Source organism: Anabrus simplex, chromosome 2, assembly GCF_040414725.1.
Source record: "Anabrus simplex isolate iqAnaSimp1 chromosome 2, ASM4041472v1, whole genome shotgun sequence".
Classification (NCBI taxonomy): Eukaryota; Metazoa; Arthropoda; class Insecta; order Orthoptera; family Tettigoniidae; genus Anabrus; species Anabrus simplex.
In genome coordinates this window covers 561653180-561676692 of record NC_090266.1, presented here as the reverse complement: position 1 = coordinate 561676692, position 23513 = coordinate 561653180, and positions in this window count along the sequence as shown.

Here is a 23513-nt window from a genome sequence, read left to right as displayed (position 1 = left end):
GTCTCACTTGAGGTCTGGGAGCGGAAGCGGGAACATCGCAGTTGTGTCGAGAAGAAAGTCATATTCTATCTCAAGTTGTGACGATATTATTATAGTTTATTATCAAGAAAAGTGTCTTATTTCGAGTTAAGCTACTTTTAATGATAAGGTAAGCTCAACACAACACATCTTTTTTTTCATCGTCGTAAATTATTTTTAGTTAAGACATTTTTCTACAATATAATGATATCCTACTGCGACATATTTTGAATTGTGTCACTTTTCAATATAAACAGAGCATTGCGGTGGGAAAATTCTGCTGTAAACTTTGAACTTGTGACACATTTCCCCATAGTTCTTAATATGAAATCTCGCGATGTTGGTATGTATATTTCAAGTTACTCCTGCTTTCTTTCATTTTGTTTCCTAGTAAGCCATCAGATATTATGAGCAATGGCGTCCCTGCGCACAAGAGTTATCTTGAAGCTGGCAAAAATGAAATATGATCATTTGGAAGGCAATGGTGAGTCCACTGATAAAAACTGTGAGTGGACAACTCTGAGACCAGTAGATCCAAGAAGAGACGTTACATCAGCATTTCATCAAGCAGGTTAGTGAAAGGAATTACCTAAGTATGTAGTTTAAAATATTAATAATCTGTATTGTTACTTTATCTGATGTTTCCTTATAAATATTGAACTCATGACCTTTGTGTCCTAAGAATATTATGCATTAAATTATCAATGGGATGAGAAGTTCGATTCTTGATAGCATGGAATTGACACGTGGCAAGGGGGTGATTACCTTCGGTCCCACGCTCTGGGATACGTGACGTCAGTCGCACGTGTCAACGGCGGAAGAATCTTAAGTCATTTTTGTGAACTATTTCAAAGCGCGTGTATATGGCGTGCCCAAGCCAAAGTCAAAAATATAGTGCCTATCAAAGGAGGTCATTTATCCCACAAATCGATCACGTATAAATTTTAATTGTCCATGAACATTACCGCCGGAAATGTAGCGAATATGTAGTCACCTTCAAAACTCTTGTAATTACAGTTTAGTTAAGTCAGAAATTTTATAGAAATTTTCTTGGCAGCAAAGGGAGATGCTCGAAGAGAGGGGGTAACTGCTATAAATATGAAGGGACGCCATGACGAAGTCTCCTTCTCCTGCATTTTGTGTTATGAAGCGGACGATAAAGTGTTGAGCTGCTCTGTGAAATCAAACAACAAAAGTAGACTAAGTTCAACCGCAGATTTTAGCCATTGTGGTTGGGGTCTTGACTCCATGTGGAGATAGTTTTCTTGAGTGGAAATAATTGTACCAGATAGGACGGTCGAGGTACCGAAAACATTTTTAGGTGATAATGAAAGTAATTCGTGTGCGGAAATAAATACAGTCTATCGTGTGCGCTCAACAAAAACAAGTGAAGGGCATTTTCCTTTTTTATGCTTTATTTCCAGGAAACCTGAAGAAATATAATGATCTGTAAAGCCAGAAATGTAAAAATGGCTAAATAAAAATGCCAGGGTCGCTGGTGAGTCCAATGATGACCGATGGCGTAACATACGGTATGTGACTTACCATCTTACTACCTATTATATCTTGTTTCATGATCTCTAAATGTGTATATGAATGGGGTATATACGACGTAGTTGGTCCCCTATTAAGTTTTTGTAAATGTTAGAATACAACCAAATAAGAGTCATTTGTTTTATTTTCCACTTGGATAAATTTTTGAAGTCTTGCGAGTGCCGTATGATGTTGTAAAAAGTTACTAAATAGGGTTTCGAAGTGATATCACGTCCAAGGTAGATCGTCATTTCCGTGTGTTTACTGCCTATGTTTTGTGATGTCAAATTAAGATGTTCATTCGACGCAAAATTTTTCTGTCTGAAATTTTGACGTAAATAATGTAAGAAATCCATAGCTACCCATTTTCAATCGAGTGGAAGCGCGCTGTCGGGTGAGAGTATAGTGTGATAAATTTGGCCACGGAGTGAAATGTTTTTCTAGGCTCATTTAAACTGTGTCTAACTGACAATAAAAAGATCTAGTAGAATTTTTCAGTCATTTTCGTGAAGATCCAGTTATTAAAAATACGATATCATTTTATGCTAGGTTATTCATTATTAATGCGTTGTGCGTTTTAGGCGTCGTGGATTCTAGTAAGGATTTTATTCCAGTTCTTTTGTCGGTGATAGTCGTGAGTTGGGAAACAGAGGTTAGTTTTGTCGTGTGAGTCGAGATGAGATTTGTGAAATCATGTTAGTTGGGAATGGAAAGCAATATACAAGGAATCCGCGCTGGTATTAATTTGCGACGTGTATAATTATCGTGGGCATCTTGAAGTATAATGTATGTGCATTTTTTTGGTTAGAATATCGTATTTGTTTAATTATGTCGGCGGAGTTTAAAAGGAAGCATTCAGAAGCCAGTCAGGTAGAATGAACCAGGTGTCCCATGTAACTGCCAAGCGAACTTGGGGCGAGATGCCATCAGCTGATAGGGGAACACAGCGGGGATATAACGGGACACGCGTGGAATTGAGATTGTATTTCTCGGCCGGGGAGAACGTTAAATGTTGGATTTAGTTGAAATTTTCATCCGGTAATAACCTGAGTGTTATTAGATACTGTAAAATTTGTTTAATTAGGGACGTAACGAGCATTTGATACGACGGACTTAGAGTACAGTGAACAAGAATAGCCAAATTCAGGGTTGTCCAAAATATAGAGCGATGGTAGTGATGATTGATTGTCTGTGAATGGTGCGCAAACTTTATAAATGTTATGACGAGATATGACATCGTAATTATATGGCGAGTTGCTTTTGGTTTGTACATAGATTATTAGGGTATCCAAGTGTTAATAATGGCTAGGGTTAGATTAGATTTAAAGTGTGAGGTCATGAAACAAGATATATAAACTGGACATGAATGATGTAATATTCTTTTCCAGCCATCGGAATCGACAGATAAACATCACGGGATTTAAAATTGTGAGAACACAATTGCGTAGGAATTTGTGAAGAAACCAGAGTCCGCGGAGATAGATTTCATTAAATCATTTAAATTTATTTCATTATTAAATTAAGTGAAACCGCATTTTGAAATAACTTTCAATCAAGCGAATAACTTGGAGATGCATTCTGGAAATCTTAGTTTGTTTTCTGGGGAATGTGTAAATGGTAACGTAACGATTAAGGGGACATATCCGAAGGTAATGGATTTTACTGCCACAAAGTATTGTGAGCATTTCTATTGTTGTATTATTTAACTTTGATTGATAGAGCAGTGAATATTCTGGGGATAGTAAAGTGGAAACTTTGGTCATCAACCGATGTCACTTAATTGTGTTTAGCCTTCAGCCTAGAAACTTGGATAGTCAGGGGGTAATCAACCTCAGTGACTTCGATTAGGGCCATATGCCACTGTAGCACAATTTTCCTTGCGGTCATAATCCGCAATGACTTTACAGTAACTTAGAAGTTTAGATGTCAGTCCATGACATAGACGCAGGTCACATCGATTCAATTAAGGGTCTACGCCGTAGAACCACTGTGTGGCACACACCGATTGGACGGCCTTTATTATACCCAGAATCCAGAGTTCGTGTTACGAGGGCTGGACCATAACGAATCACTATGATGATACATGTGGTCTCACATGGAAGCCGAATTTAAGGATTTCCAGACTCTCCTTTCTTTAATAAAAAATGAGACAATGGTTTCTAGTAAGAATGCCCATCAGGCAGTTACGTCAAAGGCTCACACCAGTGTTCTGACCTTATATGTAATAAAAATGATTGTGTTGTCCAGTGGACACGATTGATTTCAATGATGCCGTTGACAAATCAGAATGCTTCAGAATTTCATGAATAAATAGGAATCTTTTAAACAGGCCTTTCACTTAGTAGATAGATTAGAATTACTGAACCCTACCTTTACCTCAGCAAGTGACGAAGAACCCGATACGACCCAAGAGACAGATCTCATGAACTTTGCTGATAGGTAAGAAAGGTAGGTATCCCTCAATATAGACCAAAATGGTTCAATATATAATGTGAATTAGATTCATTGCACAGCATGGTTCCCGGTAATATTTCAGATTAGATTTTAAACCTTGTTTCAGATGCCACTGGAATTACTTCAGTCGCTGAGTCAACGGTACTAGTGTCGCATTGTGGACCACAGCTTCAACAAGTTCACACTCTACTGACCCATGCGAAGACAAAGTGGCTTTGCCATCACCGCAACAAGGTTAAAACATTTACCTTGTTTAGATATTCTTCCTTATAAATCAATCATTTGATTTATTGCTAGGAGAACATGTATGCTGCGTTTCTATAGAAAACAAATATTAATGTACGTAAATAATCTTCAATGGTTGAAAACGTCCTTTTTTCATTTCATATGTGAACAAACAAAGTAGTAGCAGCTCATTTCCTAATTCTCACACATCATAATCAGAATCGGACATTTCATCTGATGATGACATTCAAGACCCTACCTACAAGGGACAAACTAGTTCATCCTCTTCGTATGCAGGAGAATCTGAAGAAGACCTTGCTGTGGAGGATAATGCTGACGTAGAAAAAAAGAAAGGAAGGAAAAGACGGGCGAAACCACTGGAATGGAAGAAAACATTAGCAAAGCAGTGCAGGATCTCTGGAAAAGAGTATATATCCAGTTCCAGGAGTGGAACAGTCGTTAAGAAGAAGACAATGGGAGGAAGTTGTAGTGACAAATGCAGGTTGAAAATGCAGTCCAAAAATTAAAGAAGAAGACCGTCAGAAGATATTTGATGAATATTGGAATTTGGGAGACTTACAAAGGCAACGTGAATTCCTTCTGTTCAATACAGAGAGTATTTCTCCTAAGTACAGATACATCAGAGAAAGTAGTCATCGCTCAAATAATAACGCGTTTTATTTTACTGTTACGGTAAAAAGGATCAGAGTTTGTAAAACTTATTTTAAAAGCACACTGGACATAACGGACAGGCCAATAAGAACAGTATTACACAAGAAGGAATACTTGACTCAGACCTCAGAGGCAAACACGGTAAGCATCACCACATTGCTGATGATCTAAAAGAAGGAGTACGTCACCACATTAATTTAATTCCAAGGATTGAAAGTCATTACTGCCGAAAAGATTCGAGGAGAGAATACATTGAGGGTAGTAGAACAATAGCGGATATGCACAGAGATTATGTTGATCAATGCAAGAAGAAGAATCTGTCATTTGCAAATTACTTAATGTATTCCAGGATTTTTAATAATGATTTAAATATTTCGTTTTTTAAACCGAAAACGGATGTGTGAAGTCTGCATGATGTTCATAAATGCTTCGCAAAAAGAAAAACAGAAACAGAAGGAAAAATACAACAGACACTTACTAGAAAAGGACCTATCACGCATGGAAAAAGATAATGATAAGAAAAGTGTGAGCAGCAATTTAATTGTCGCCGTATATGATTTACAGGCAGTACTTCAGTATCCCAGAGGTAATGCCTCCAGTTTTTACTACACTTCAAAAATCAACGTTTTCAATTGTACGATATTTGAGCTTCAGTGTAATACAGTCCAATGTTTCGTATGGGATGAGACCGAAGGGAACCGGGGTGCTAATGAAATCGGAACTTGTGTCTTGAGATATCTTGAAGGTTTAGAAGAGAGAGCTAAGAACACAGAGAGCAAAAACTTGATGTAATATTCTATTCAGATAACTGTTGCGGCCAGCAAAAAAAAACGCTTCATCTTTTCAATGCATTTGTTTGCTGTGAATAATTGTCCATTTATGAACTCCATTACACACAATTTTTTGGTTAAAGGCCATAGCCAGAAAGAAGGCGATAGTGCACATGCAACAATTGAACGTGAGATAACAAAATCTCTAAAATCTGGACCCATTTATGTTCCACAGCAATATGTCACATTAATTCGTACAGCCAAGAAGACGGGGGAACCTTGTAACTTCCCCTTTCGGAGAACAATCATTGAACGAGAAATGCAACCATGCAAGCTAAGGGCGCCAATCTTTAAGTTGATGACTTAAAGATAAAAATTTATAATCAAGCTTGGACGGACTCTTATCACAGGGGTGGGGTGAAAGTGCACTAATCATTAAGCAGGAGAATTAGAAATCAAAAGGCTAATTAAGGCAGATTGATTAAAGTGAACTAGAAAAATACTATTTATTATATTGAATATAAATGACGACGGTTTAACGAAAACTGAATTTAAAATAGGAAATGAATTTAACAAAAAGTTGAATGACTCTACTTCGCGAAAACTTGCAATATTTTTAACTCGCTTGCTCACCATGTAGTCTTGTTCTGCTGGTCCTTGGAAAGCTCCCATCCTTGTAGCTGGAACATCACCGGTCGTCTTTGAGATATCTTCATCTGCAGCTAAGTACCATTCCTGCCTTGCTAAGTGCACCGACCACTAATTGGAAGATGGCTTCGACACTAACACTCCCTATTATGCTCTATCCCATATATTGTAGATGAGCCCTAAGTCATAGTTAGAAAAACCTCCTTGGGTTATGTGGAGAAGATACTCAATTAATAATCCTTCCAACTTTACTGAAAATGTGCCCTGAAGTTTCATTTCTATCTAGTTTAATACTACCTATTGTCTTAGACTGGTACAAACCGGTCTAGTAGCCGAGCTGTACGTACTTCCTGATGAGAGTGGCTATACACCCCTCATTCAGAAATTCCTAAGTACCATGTCGTGGTAACGAAGTAATTAATGTAGAAGTGATAAACTATCACACTAGTCCACTATGGTACAACAACCATAAGACAAGTTCTCAGACCTACAGCGAATACAAGATCGAAGAATCAAGATGATTAATAATAACGAATGCAGAATCCGAATGATGCCAAGAGCTCCAACACGCCCTTTTATAACCTTCTCTGGCTCTAATTACAGGTCGCTACACGTGGTCCAATCAGTTGACACGTCTCTCCCCACTCCAGATATTAGAGTAGATGGGTCCCAACCAAGATATCAACTGTTCTTCTATTAGCCCTTTCACTCAGTATCCATGGCAACATGACGCTCCTTTGAAAATATAGGCGGTGATCAGTTTGAATTATTCTGGTCGAAATACGGTAGCTGTCGTTACAACGCTTGAACACGTGCTCGCTTTTCCCAGAATTTGATGTCTAAATTTGTCCTTCCTTCTTCCTCGGTGATGTGGCAAGATAGAGGAAATCTACTGCAAGTTAAATTTAAACGAATGTCGCAAGAATCTAAGTGAATATTAGGATATTCAGCCCTCGTTTACAAGTCGTAGTTACAAAGTAATGAAATGATAGTGAGTAAATGATTAAACATGAATTATAATAAAATTACATACCAAGATAAATATCATGACGTTAAATTCCTGAATTAATCATACATAATAAAATTAACATAATTACACTGTGACGTCTGGAACGTTACAACCTTACCAAATTCAGTGAAATGAACCACGAAATGTTCTATGACTTAAAGGAGTTGACATGTAAAATAGGTCTAAATGTCCTAAAAACTGTTACCATTAGTCGCATCTCAGCAATTCGATTTGAAGGAAAGAATCCCGAAAGAATTCTTTTCAAAACTTCTTACGCAGATACGGAGTTTCGTGCTATTGCAGTAAGGAAGGCACGATCAAGTTCTACTGCAAACATCCAGCTGAAGGCAGCGTATAATATGAAACTGATCATCAAAGAAACTAAAAAACAGGGTTTGTTAAAAATTGATGTCGAAAAATGTAATTCCCAAATCTTATTCGTATTATTATAATAGTTTGTAGTTAAAGATTTGGTGATTACTGTAATTATGTACCTATGCAATTACACTGTTAGGTTTCCTCTATAATGATTTATGTAGGAAACGACAGCTGACGTCAGTCTGGCTATAAAAATGTTTTCTGTATTAACATTAGACCTACTACAGTATTATGTTGTGTTCCTACATTACCAATTTACATCTTATTTTAGTTTTTACTGTAAACTTTTGATGTATATTGCACATTAAAATTCCAAAATATTAGGAAACGAATTATTTATGCATTTGATTACTAATGTATCAAGATAAAATTATCATATAGTCCTAGTATTATTTTCCAGAAAAGTGTCATATGTCGATGAAGGGTACATTTTATTGATATGTACAAGGGTTGAATAACACTGACGTTCAACTATCCATGGATTCCTAAACCTTATATTATATTAAGTCTTTCTCGATCATAGGAATAACCAATTTTGCGAAAGAGGAAAAGAAACTCGCTCTCAAAAGAATGACAAATCTTTAAATGGCTCTCCTGAAAAATGCTGTATTTTGACTTGTGTCACTTTTCTTGTTACGTCCTCAAAGATTTTCGAGTTATAATCTGTCAGTATCGTGTCGAGTTCACTGGGTGAAAAAAAAAATTACGTGAAACGATATCTGAGTAGTGTAGAGGAGAGATCTTCCCATTATGCTTGCCATGGACCCACCAAGCTGCCCCTATCAGTATTCTTAATTATATGGAAGAATTAAAATGTAGGCGCTATAAATCTCATATTTGTGAACATTTTATTTGTTGCTATTCGCCGGCTTTGGTCAGCGGGGTCAGCTATCATGAAGACTATTTTCTGTTGCCTGTGATGGATTCTGCATCCGTGTCGTCTCAAAACTCACGAGTCTCAAAACTCATGATTTCCAGGAAGAGGATTAGTAAGAACAGGTTTCTCTACCTGGGTCAGTCACAAAACTCACGAGCAGGGCCAGTTCTTCTTTGAATGGATAAATGCCCACCCTATTAGTGATGGGATAATGGAATACTTTCAATAATCGAATAACTTCCGTACGATTATTTTAATAATCGAATGCATAATCAAATCAAATAATCGAATAAGTTTCAAATACCATTCGGTTATATCGCGCAGAATAATCGGATGTGTCATGAATACATTTTTCGGTTTAAGTGTGTCGGGTAGATAATTGATTGAAATAAGCGAATAGATGAACTCTTACGAAAAATAGAACTACGCCTTTTTTTTTTCCAAATTAATCTCCAAATGTTGAAACTAAACGAGTGAATTAACAGTCTTGATCTCTAATATCTCTAAATAAAATTCCTTATTGAAGTAAATGCCGCCTTCAGGCCTCATAATGGAACTAAGCCCCAGTACAACCAACTGGCAGTTTCTTTTAACTAGCAGCAGGCAATATACCTACTTTAATTTTATGTCGTCCGACTGTAGGCATACATGGTTTGCATTAGTTAATTCCTATGGCTCGGGGACTGGGTGTTCGTGCCGTCTTCAGCATTAGATTTCATGTTACGTAGGGCCTCATCCTTACAGACGTGCAGGTCGCCTATACGGCGTCAACTCTAAAGTGTAACTCTCCGGAGACCACACGTCAGTATTGTAAATGTATGTGAAAGGAAATAAACCATTATATTAGCTTTAAGACAACAGAAACATATTTTAAAAATAATGAAAATAATACACATCGGTCTCTTCCATCCACTAACCATTATTTTTCCGCTGTGGCTTGGGGTGGCAGAATAAATTCCACAGCAGCCCCAGTACTTCCTGTCGTAAGAGGCGACTATAAAAGGGGCCCCACGGGCTCTTAAATTATTTATGAAAAGACTAGATAAACAACTGATAAGCAATCTGGTACCTGGGTGACTGACCTAAGTCGGTGCAAACACATGGGTTGAAGGAAAGCGTAAGTCACCGGACCTCACCAACCCAGACCAACGGTCTTTCCACTGGCCTGGTCTTGTAAAGATAGTCTTGGCAGCCTTGTAAAACACGCTGTCACATAGTCCGAGCCGTGCAATCTTGTATGTTTAGCCTCTGTGACATCGTCCTAGCTGCGCCACATGGATCTGCAACCTATGTTCGTGAAGGCCTAGCGGTCACTAGAGCCTGCAAATAAGTCTAGTGAAAGTTACTTGCGATTTTTTTAAAGGGAGTTTTAAAAATTGCATTTCAGTTGTAAATCACTATTTTCACAGGAAATGAATCACAGTTCAAAATACCGATTTTTAATTTTCATCACTGAGTAACAAAAGACCACCGGCGTTCTAACCCCTCGTCCAGTAATTAAATGATTATTTACATTTTAGAACATGAATTATTGAAAGTTCACGACTAATACAGCATTTCAACAAAACAACCTGCCAAAAAATGCTGCAGGTATAGTGAAATGCGGTCACAGTTCCGGTTCTCAGCCACAAAAAAGTAATCTTGGCAGAAGACTACCCTTCCATCCGCAGTGAAATTGGGATCCCCTGTGATCCACTGCTTCAGCCAGTAGGACTTCGACGATATTTTCTTTGGGCATTGCCACGGACACACTTCTTCTCCTTCACAATAAATCACAACACGTTCTGAAGATGAAGCATACGCGTACAACAGTTCGCATCGATAGGGAGGTAGGGGACATAGTTGTGCAACATAGTTCGACGTTGGGTCGGTAGATGCAGAGTGGGTCTCGGCCCACAAATGATCACAGCTGGTCCGTGATCTGGCAGATCTGCACTCTGACCGGTCAACTGAGCAGAGAAGGGCTCTACCGTGACTCTACGCCTCTGTATTCAGGAGACGAGAAAGGGCTGGACCTCACGGTTTGTCCCTACAGCCGGCTGTCCATTCTCCTGCACTAAGGCTAATGCCGAGACAGTTCCTAGTATAGGCCACGGCTGCCAACCCCCTTACCTTTTCCGAACATCATTATCACCGTAACAAATCTCCCGGCACGAGAGACGGCGTTACCGTCTAACAATAAGAGGCCCGCCTCCCCGTCACTGAAAATGTTAATACTTAACAAAGATATGTGAATCTTCAATGATATTTCACACGTTTCTTCATGATTATATAAACGACTGTACACTTCTTCTTCTTTTTTTCTTATTCTGTTTACCTTCCAGGGTTGGTTTTTCCATCGGACTCAGCGAGGGATCCCACCTCTACCGCCTCAAGGGCAGTATCCTGGAGCTTCAGACTCTGGGTCGGGGGATACAACTGGGGAGGATGACCAGTACATCGCCAAGGTGGCCTCACCTGCTATGCTAAACAGGGGCCTTGATGGGGCATGGACAGATTGGAAGGGATAGGCAAGGGAGAGGGAAGGAAGCGGCCGTGGCCTTCAGTTAGGTACCATCCCGGCATTTGCCTGGAGGAGAAGTGGGAAACCACAGAAATCCACTTCCAGGAAGGCTGAGGTGGGAATCGAACCCACCTCTACTCAGTTGACCTTCCGAGGCTGAGTGGACGCCATTCCAGCCCTCGTACCACTTTTCAAATTTCGTGGCAGTACCGGGAATCGAACCCGGACCTCCGGGGGTGGCAGCTAATCACACTAACCACTACACCACAGAGACGGACACTGTACACTTATAACATACTAGCAAGATACCCGTGCTTCGCTACGGTATTATACTGAAATTTATAATTGAATGCTTATTGTCTTAGATATATAATCCGCCGAAATTCGCGATCTGACTCGTTTTCTGCGAGAATCCACCAAAATTCCCGATCTGACTCGTTTTCTATCAGATTACGGCACGTTTCCTCCCATTTTTCAATCTTCCTTTCCAGCAATCGATTTCGTACTTCCAGGGCTAGGATCAGGTATTCCTCCCGGTCAGTTGGGTCCCTAAATCTTTGCCATCTTTTCCTATAACTTTCTTAATATGGATAAAATCCTTCAGGAGATCCGGCGTGGTGTCATATTGGGTGCCTTGGCGGCACTGAACCCGCGGCCGGACTGCATTCTTAGTCATTACCCGTCCAGGAGCCGTTTCCAACGCGGTCCGCACATTTGACGACGGTCCGGAACATTATTATTATTATTATTATTATTATTATTATTATTATTATTATTATTATTATTACTATTATGTGTTGCTGGAATGGCTGATGACAGGGAAAACCGGAGTATCCGGAGAAAAACCTGTCCCGCCTCCGTTTTGTCCAGCACGAATGTCACATGGAGTGACCGGGATTTGAACCACGGAACCCAGCTGTGAGAGGCCGGCGCACTGCCGCCTGAGCAACGGAGGATCCTTATAAAAACATTAAGAAGAGTAAAATCAATTGGTCTCACCTCCCTCTACACCCCACCGCCGTTAAGTTTATTTACCGCCACCCTCCCCCCCCCCAAAAAAAATATTAAAAGAAGGCTTGTTTCTTTATGTTTAAGGGAGATTCCAAACACCAATGTTCACGTCTATTACCTTTAGTTTTGAGATATAAGTATCCCCATGAAAATAATTTACTTTTTTCACTTCATTTCACACTACCCCCCCCCCCCCTAAGTGAATGTTCCCGCAAAAAATACTTGTTTCTTTAATAGTAAAGGATCTTCTAAATACCAATTATCACGACTCTAACTTCTTCAGTTTTTGATTTATGTGTCCTCATGAAAGGAATTCAACTGCTTTACACTCCCGCCCTCCAAGATGGTTCCCCCCCCCCCCAAAAAACGCGTTTTTTTGTTTTTAAAGGAGATCCAAATACGAATTTTCACGTCTGTAACAACTTTCACCCCCCCCCCCCCTTCATTGGATTTTCCGAGAATACGTGTTTCTTTACTTTTAAAGCAGATTGCAAATATCAAATTTCACGTCTGTAACATGTTCATTTTTGAGATATCAGTAGCCTAATTAAAAGAATTCAACACCATTTTCAGTCACTTTTACTCCCCCCTCCACCAAAGTGGTATTTCCGAAAACTAAAAATACACGTTTCTTTATGTTTAATAGAGATAAAAATACCATTTTTCACTTCTGTAACATGTTAAGTTTTTTAGATATGCGGTACTGTAAAAAATCTCATTTTAAAATTTCACCCCTTTTGAGTTCCCTTTAAGTGGAGTTTCCAAAAACAAATCACCTATGTTTCTTTACATTTACAGGAGATTCCAAACACCTAATTTTTATGTCTGTAACATTTTACGTTTCCAAGATATTCTGTAGATATAGTCTTTCAAACAATTCACCCCAATTTGTCACTCCTGTTTAACCGCCATTAATTGTATTTTCCAAAAACTAAAAAATACGTGTTTCTTCATTTTTAAAGGAGATCCCATATACAAATTTTCAGTTCTGTAATATCTTTCGATTCTGAGATATATGTATCCTCATTAAAGGCATTCAACAAATTTTTCACTCTTTTACACCCCTCCCATTGGGATTTACAGGAAACAAAAAAATACGTGTTCCTTTATTTTTAGAGGAGATTCTAACTACCAATTTTTACATCTGTAAATTTTAAAGTTTTAAGATGTAGACACACTCATTTTAAAAAATCCACCCCACCCCCCCACCTTTTCACCCCCCAATATTTGCATTTTCCAAAAACGAAAAAATACGTGTTTCTTTACTTTTAAAATAGATCCCAAATACCAATTTTCAGGTCTGTAATATCTTCAGGTTCTGAAATATAAGTAGCCTCATTAAAGGCATTCAACTCATTATTCACCCTTTTACACCCTTCCTATTTGGATTTTCCGAAAACAAAATACACGTGTTTCTTTATTTTTAAAGGAGATTCTAAATACCAATTTTCACATCTATAACCTTTAAACGTTTTGAGATATAGATACATTCATTTTAAAATATTACCCCCTTTTCACCCCCTTAATTGGATTTTCCAGAAATAAAAAAAAATACGTGTTTCTTCATTTTTGAAGGAGATCCCAAACACCAATTTTCAGGTCTGTAATATCTTCAGTTTCTGAGATATAAGTAGTCTCATTAAAGGCATTCAACCCCTTTTTCACCCCTTTTCACTCCTCCTATTGCGATTTTCCGGAAACCAAAAAGATACGTGTTTCTTTATTTTTAATGAAGATTCTAAATACCAACTTTTACATCTGCAAACTTTAAAAGTTTGGAGATATAGATTCACTCATTTAAAAAATTCAGCACCTTCTCACCCTCCCATTAATTGGATTTTCCAAAAAAAAACACGTGTTTCTTTATTTTTTAAAGAGATCAAAAGTACCAATTTTCAGGTCTGTAATATCTTCAGTTTCTGAGATATAAGTACTGGTATCCTGAAAAAGGGATTCAACCCATTTTTCCCAATTTTCACCATTTTTCACCCCTCCTATTGGGATTTTCTGAAAACAAAAAAGTACGCGATTCCTTATTTTTAAAGAAGATTCTAAATACCAATTTTTACATCTGTAAACTTTTAAAGTTTTGAGATATAGATACACTCATTTTAAAATTTCACCCCCCTTTTCACCCCCTTAGCGACGGAATATCCAAAAATCTTCTCTTAGCGAGCACCTACATTTTAATATGAATATATCCCCAAAATTTCATTTCTTTATGTCCAGTAGTTTTGGCTCGGCGATGATGAATCAGTCAGTCAGTCAGTCAGGACAAGTTATTGTATATATATATACTAGCAAGATACCCGTGCTTCGCTACGGTATTATACTGAAATTTATAATTGAATGCTTATTGTTTTAGATATATAATCCGCCGAATTTCGCGATCTGACTCGTTTACTGCGAGAATCCTCCAAAATTCCCGATCTGACTCGTTTTCTATTATTTTACAGCACGTTTCCTCCCATTTTTTCAATATTCCTTTCCAACAATCGATTTCGTACTTCCCGGGCTAGGCTCAGGTATTCCTCCTGGTCAGTTGGGTCCGTAAATCTTTGCCATATTTTCCGTTAATCATTTTTAATATGGATAAAATCCTTCAGGAGATCCGGCGTGGTGTCATATTGGGTGATTTGGCGGCACTGAACCCGCGGCCGGACTGCATTCTTAGTCATTACCCGTCCAGGAGCCGTTGCCAGCGCGGTCCGCACATTTGATGACGGTCCGGAACATTATTATTATTATTATTATGTGTTGCTGGAATGGCTGATGACAGGGAAAACCGGAGTATCCGGAGAAAAACCTATCCCGCCTCCGTTTTGTCCAGCACGAATGTCACATGGAGTGACCGGGATTTGAACCACGGAACCCAGCTTTGAGAGGCCGGAGCGGTGCCGCCTGAGCAACGGAGGATCCTTATAAGTACATTAATAACAGTAAAATCAATTGGTCTCACCTCCTTCTACACCCCACCGCCGTTAAGTTTATTTACCACCCCCCCCCCCAAAAAAAATTAAAAGAAGGCTTGTTTCTTTATGTTTAAGGGAGATTCCAAACACCAATGTTCACGTCTATTACCTTCAGTTTTGAGATGTAAGTATCCCCATAAAAGTAATTTACTTTTTTCACTTCATTTCAAACTACTCCCCCCCCCTTTCCCTAAGTGAACTTTCCCGCAAAAAATACTTGTTTCTTTAATAGTGAAGGATCTTCTAAATACCAATTATCACGACTCTAACTTCTTCAGTTTTTGATTTATGTGTCCTCATGAAAGGAATTCAACTCCTTTACACTCCCGCCCTCCAAGATGGTTTCCCGCCCAAAACGCGTTTTTCCTTGCTTTTAAAGGAGATCAAAATACGAATTTTCACGTCTGTAACAACTTTAGTTTTTATTAGATGTATGTATTCTCATACAATTAAGCCAATTAATTTATCAATTCTTTCACCCCCCCCCCGCTTCATTGGATTTTAAGAGAATACATGTTATTTTACTTTTAAAGCAGATTGAAAATATCAAATTTCACGTCTGTAACATCTTCTTTTTTGATATATCAGTAGCCTAATTGAAAGAATTCAGCTCCATTTTCAGTCACTTTTACCCCCCCCTCCAGCCAAGTGATATTTCCGAAAACAAAAAATACACCTTTCTTTATGTTTAATAGAGATAAAAAATACCATTTTTCACTTCTGTAACATGTTAAGTTTTTTAGATATACTGTAAAAATTCTCATTTCAAAATTTCACCCCTTTTGAGTTCCCCTTAAGTGGAGTTTCCAAAAACAAATCACCTATGTTTCTTTACATTTACAGGAGATTTCAAACACCCACTTTTTACGTCTGTAACATTTTACGATTCCAAGATATTCTGTAGATATAGTCTTTCAAAAAATTCACCCCAATTTGTCATTCCTGTTTAGCCACCATTAATTGGATTTTCCAAAAACTAAAAAATACGTGTTTCTTTATTTTTAAAGGAGATCCCATATACAAATTTTCAGTTCTGTAATATCTTTCGTTTCTGAGATATATGTATCCTCATTAAAGGCATTCAACCCATTTTTCCCCCTTTTACACCCCTCCTATTGGGATTTACAGGAAACAAAAAAATATGTGTTCCTTTATTTTTAGAGGAGATTCTAACTACCAATTTTTACATCTGTACATTTTAAAGTTTTAAGATGTAGACACACTCATTTTAAAAAATTCACCCCCCCCCCTTTTCACCCCCAATATCTGGATTTTACAAAAACGAAAAAATACGTGTTTCCGTACTTTTAAAGTAGATCCCAAATACCAATTTTCAAGTCTGTAATATCTTCAGGTTCTGAAATATAAGTAGACTCATTAAAGGCATTCAACCAATTTTTCACTCCTTTTCACGATTCCTATTGTGATTTTCCGAAAACAAAAAAATGCGTGTTTCTTTATTTTTAATGAAGATTCTAAATACCAATTTTTACAGCTATAACCTTTAAAAGTTTTGAGATATTGCACCCATCGGATGAGTCTGATTGGCAACATTTTAATAATTATATTTGATAATAAATAGTAATGGCCAGCGTTCTTAAACAAAGGGACAGCATTGGAAATTTCTGGTAGCTAGCTCGTGAGAATGAAGCCTTGATAGGAACTCACGCTTCTCTCTCTGCTAAAAATAAATTATTGGGACACCTGTTATTACATCATCTTTTGGAACTGCGTAGTTAGAATGGAAAAGTACTGGCAGGAGTGACTGAGATGGAGAATCATGGTTCTAAATACCCGAATCCCCTTATTTTGGAATGAACTCGTCCATATAGATGAACAGCGGAGTGTGTGCTCCAATCAGATTGCTGCATTTAAATAATTTCAAAATTAGCGCGACTAAATGACATGTGGCTTGTAATTAATCCCTGTCAGTATGTAAGGAAGATTATATTAAGAGGAGATGTCAGTAATTATTATAGTAATTCTGAACTAACTTATTGGTTTGTGGCAAATGGATTGGAATATTGTGTATCCAGATGTTTGTTATCACCGGCAGTGGGAACCCCTTGCCAGCGTGGAGAGTGGTTTATCAGCGCGGCAGAAGATATAGTCCAACTAACGCCTACTGTATTGTAAAAGAAATTACGAACAATTTTAGAGTCACGATGCATCATGGTAGTAACAAGAATTGATGCAATTTGTGTGTACAAAGCATTTCATGTTTTTGATAACTTGGTTTTGGAGCTACCCAGCATTCCTTTGGTTGGGATTTTTAGTGGCAAGAATTAGTGTTCCTACGCCGATTAGTGCGCCAACATCCCCGAATAGTGGTTTCTCACGGGTCAATCATCATCAAGAGACTTGTGGGGGTCAGACGTGTCTTAACTTTGCTCCGTGTTCAAGCACAAAGGTACAGAATTGTGTGTATTTATTACTACAGTGGAGGTGGAAATACGCCTTATAAACAGTAGTTGAGTTGTTAAGGTACTTAAAACCACCCAAGTGAGTGGAGTATTAACTTGACAGATTTTACGAGTGTTCAGTCCATGCAGGGCGAAGACGAAACTTTGAATTGTGCAGTAATTGCATCTTAGGTAACTTCAGTTGGAGTGTGTAGCCCGCAGAGCAACCCAGACAGTTTTAAAATATATGTGTAAGCCGTAAATAGTGGAGAACAATTAGCCTGCTGCAGCGCAGCTGGTAATATGTTTGAAACATTTGAGCGGAGGAAATGCTCTCCCTCTCTATAAGTATTTAGGTCGTGTGGGGGTGGACACTTTCTCCCCAGCTGGGGCTTTACAAAGGAAACCGTTGAGCCCATGCGAGACTTTGCTTCATGAGAAGCAGCAGTGTGTTAAAGCAGAGTACGTAGAATCCGGCCTAAGTTCCAGAATATCTGAGTACTGCGTATGTGTGTATATATGTATTACAGTGTAATGTCTAGTTTTAAGACAAGTTGTCGTGTTTAATATTATGGGTAGGAAATAAACGTGTGCACAGTGTCAAGTGAGAGTGGAAAGTAGTAATATAAGCCAATGCCGGATACAGCAAGAATGGTCAATGATATTAACATGTTGGTCATGAATCTGTAAGACAACATGGCTGCCTTTAGTCCTGGCGATCCCGAAGTGCCCTCAATGTGAGTACACAATCTCATGTTTGATTTAAAATCTAAAGCTTTCCTTTGATAATGGTATCTTTATTTAAATAGGTATGCGAGTGACGATGATGTAACTATAAACCCGAGTACACAGCCAGAAAATTAGGATAATTCCGTTTATGAGTAGTGTAAATATTTATATTTATTATTATTATTATTAATCGTGTATGTACTAAATTTGATCTGTTAGTATCGAACAAGTTATATTTTTGAGGCAATTATTATTATTATTATTATCAGTAGCATTGTCAGTATTGCATTTAGGCGGAATTTTTTTTGTTTCACGCAAGCATAGTTATCGTGGTGGAGGAGTGATGAAGACAATTAATGATAATAAACATATAGATATATATATATATATATATATATATTCAATAGTTACTGTCGAGAATTCTGTTGGGACGACAGTAACACTGATACATCCACATATTGGTTGCTATGGCAAGTAACGCGGTTAGACAGTTGAGTGAACAATGTTAAATAAAAGGATTTATTTTGGCTCAGGTAAATCAAAGTGTTGTCGAATAATATGAACGATATTGAGCAACGGTAATTTATTTGAGATGTTGGAAGGTCCGTAGTCGGGAGTATATGGTAATACATGAGGTTATTTATCTGAAGATAATTATGGAAAACAAAGAGTATGGTGAACATATTCTCAATAAAAATGGAAATATAAGTATCAGCGTGATAGCTGAGAGGTAATAGAATTCGTGCAGAATAAGAAATGATGATGACGTCGTAAATGAATAAATGTGAGGAAATAAATAATCCAGTTAAAGAAGGTATACGAGTTAGAAGGACCAGATGATACATGTAAATGGTTTAGCCGTGACACAATATCGTTCTATTCAGAGAAAGTATAGTACGCATTTAATGATATTTTAAAGTTAGGTTGGTAACATGGATCACGCAACTGGGCTGGTGTGGATGCTTGCCAGTAGGAACTATTTTATTGGTTTTAACAGATGATTATTATTATTATTAATATTAAATATATTTATTATTTTATTTGCCTCGTATCAGCCATCATTTAGGTACATTCTTTTATTGTCTGTGCATTGTCTATGCATTTTATTCTGAAGAAACCACAGTAACATTTGCAATGGGTCATGGCTATATTTCAGCGAATTATAATACGTTGAGACGCTGAAATAGGCCAAAAGTGTGGTATGTGCTGATGACAAGGTTCATATATGTATATATTAGTGGAAATGTGGTATTAGGTTAGGATTTCTGGCTGCGTTACCTCGCTTGGTGTACGTATTAGCATAAGTTAGTGTATGTTTTATTTAAAGTAGGAGAGTTTGTCTTTTCCAGATTAATTTTACGATATCTAAGTAAGGGTCATTCGCATATATCGAAAGTAAAGCTTTAGATTTGTGTGCAACAACAACCAAGGTCCATTATGTGAGATAAAGTTACTGAATTCTCAGGTTAAAGCAAGTATTGTTTATTGCACTTGGAAGGAAGATATTGTAATTATGGGAACTCAGTAGCAGTTTTGGTTAGAGAAATATTATTATTATTATTAATATTGGTGAACTATATTATGAGAATTTCATGGTTATGCCTTTACACAGTGGATTAGGTATTTCACTAAATTATGGCAAATATGGTTTTATAGATAAAGAAAACCCAATAAGCACTGTTAAGAAAGATTCTATTTCAATGGTGTTACTCATGGCAAATGAATGTTCTAAGATAACTGACATAAACATACTATAATTTATCAGGATGGTGGATCAAGAGTACCGTAATTACAGGTCATGTTAAGATATTATAATTATTATTATTATTATTATTATTATTATTATTATTATTAATATTGAATATTATTATTTAACATTTCACCAATGCAATTCACAAGCAATTAGGGAGTCTTGATGAATACCATATTAATCACTTGTGTCAATCAATTGTGGATTTATTAATTAATTAAATAATTTACATTTTATATATTTTTTTAAATTCAATTTATCTACGATTTGGTTAACAATAGTATTGGATTTTGGTAGGTGATTATAATTCTTTAGGACTTTTTTTATGATATCCAACATAGGAATAACATTCATTAAATGATATTATTATTATCGTTTCAATTATTATTATTATTATTATTGTTATTACAATATTATTATTATTATCATTTCGATGCATTGTAAATTCATTAATATCACTATATTGGAGGATTTGAGTCACAAGACAATGATTTCGAGTGATCAGTTAGGCAATTAATTAGGTAATTAATAAAATTTGAGTACAATCAAATTAGTAAAATTAATTAATTATTATATTATGGTAGCTTTTGGTATGTTTGTTTGCAAACTTATTTCACATATCTGAGAGATTAGTAGGGACAAATTCTAGGTTTTGATCCACGCAAAAATCGTCGTATTATTTCAATTATTATTATTATTATTATTATTATTATTATTATTATTATTATTATTATTATTATTATTGTATTACATATTTAGGTTGGTTTTTCCAAACTACAGGTATGCATTTGGGATACACTGTGGAGATTTTCCTGTATTCTTTTAATTAGTTTACAATGTAATTCAGTGATATCAAAATAATTTTATTAATTAATTAATATCGATATTTTTTTTTAATATCTAAAAAACAATTTTATCTATTATAATTATTTTGACTGATGGCAAGCAGTATTTTGATGAATAACTTGAATTGGCTGTATAAAAATTTATTCACATCAATATTATTATTATTATTATTATTATTATTATTATTATTATCATTATCATCACTAAATGTTCTCATGAGTATATTGTTATTCAATTGATCCACCTGGTCTATAAACAACATTATCCTAGTAAAGGTGTACAGCTACACGGACATTATATAATTGGGTGAACAAATATGGGAAACATCATTTAAACAAAATTTTATGGAAAATTATAAATATTATTCTTTAGGGATTAACGAGGTGGTCATGTGTGTCATTAATGAGAGTTCTAGCTGTACAGTCTCATATGGAAATAATGTAACATTAACAAGTCTATTTTACATTTTATAAAATTTATTTTACTTTTTTTTTTTTATTTATCAATAAAATTTTATACACATATTTAAACTCAAATCAGTCTGAGTCATAAATTATTGTAGTCAATAGTTTACCGAATGCACTATCCCTATGCATCCTGATTCGACGACAGGGACTGATCGCGCCTGAGAAGAGGACCTCACCACCTTCGGTAAGTATATATTTTTTTTTTAGGGCAGCCGAGGCAACATTGACATCTAGTCTACACCGAAGGAGCTCTGCAAGGGTGCAATATAGATACACTCGTTTTAAAATATTACCCCCCTTTTCACCCCCCTTAATTGGGTTTTCCAGAAACCAAAAAATAGGTGCTACTTTATTTTTAAAGGAGATCCCAAACACCAATTTTCAGGTCTGAAATATCTTCAGTTTCTGAGATATAAGTATCCTCATTAAAGGCATTCAACCCATTTTCACCCCTTTTCACTCCTATTGCGATTTTCCGAAAACAAAAAAAAAAAGTTTCTTTATTTTTAATGAAGATTCTAAATACCAATTTTTACATCAGCAAACTTTAAAAGTTTCGAGATATAGATTCACTCGTTTTAAACATTCACCCCCTTTTCACCCTGCCATTAATTGGATTTTCCAAAAACAAAAAGTACGTGTTTCTTTATTTTTAAAAGAGATCAAAAGTACCAATTTTGAGGTCTGTAATATCTTCGGTTTCTGATATATAAGTACCGGTATCCTGATTAAAGGCATTCAACCCATTTTCCCCCATTTTCACCCTTTTTCACCCCTCCTATTGGGATTTTCTGAAAAAAAAAATACGTGTTTCCTTATTTTTAAAGAAGATTCTAAATACCAATTTTCACATCTATAAACTTTTAAAGTTTTGAGATATAGATACACTCATTTTAAAATTTCACCCCCCTTTTCACCCCCTTACCGTAGGAATATCCAAAAATCCTCTCTTAGCGAGCACCTACATCATAATGTGAATATATCCCCAAAATTTCATTTCTTTATGTCCAGTAGTTTTGGCTCGGCGATGATGAATCAGTCAGTCAGTCAGGACAAGCTATTTTATATATATAGACTAGCAAGATACCCGTGCTTCGCTACGGTATTATACTGAAATTTATAATTGAATGCTTATTGTTTTAGATATATAACCCGCCGAAATTCCCGATCTGACTCGTTTTCTATTAGATTTTGGCATGTTTCCTCCCATTTTTAAATCTTCCTTTCCAGCAATCGATTTCGTACTTCCCGGGCTAGGCTCAGGTATTCCTCCCGGTCAGTTGGGTCCCTAAATCTTTGCCATATTTTCCTATAATCATTTTTAATATGGATAAAATCCTTCAGGAGAACCGGCGTGGTGTCATATTGGGTGCCTTGGCGGCACTAAACCCGCGGCCGGACTGCATTCTTAGTCATTACCAGTCCAGGAGCCGTTTCCAGCGCAGTCCGCACAACTGACGACGGTCCGGAACATTATTATTATTATTATTATTATTATTATTATTATTATGTGTTGCTGTAATGGCTGATGACAGGGAAAACCGGAGTATCCGGAGAAAAACCTGTCCCGCCTCCGTTTTGTCCAGCACGAATGACACATGTAGTGACCGGGATTTGAACCACGGAACCCAGCTGTGAGAGGCCGGCGCGCTGCCGCCTGAGCAACGGAGGATCCTTATAAGTACATTAAGAACAGTAAGATCAATAGGTTTCACCTCCTTCTACACCCCACCACCGTTAAGTTCATTTACCGCCACCCACTCCCCTCCCCCCAAAAAATTAAAAGAAGGCTTGTTTCTTTATGTTTAAAGGAGATTCCAAACACCAATGTTCACGTCTATTACCTTCGGTTTTGAGATATAAGTATCCCCATAAAAATAATTTATTTTTTCACTTCATTTCACACTACTCCCCACCCCCACTAAGTGAATATTCCCGCAAAAAATACGTGTTTCTTTAATAGTAAAGGATCTTCTAAATACCAATTATCACGACTCTAACTTCTTCAGTTTTTGATTTATCTGTCCTCATGAAAGGAATTCAACTCCTTTACACTCCCGCCCTCCAAGATGGTTTCCTCCCAGAAACGCGTTTTTCTTTGTTTTTAAAGGAGATCCAAATACGAATTTTCACGTCTGTAACAGCTTTAGTTTGTATTAGATGTATGTATTCTCATACAATTAAGTCAATTAAATTTTCAATTATTTCACACACACACACACACACACACACACACACACACACACACA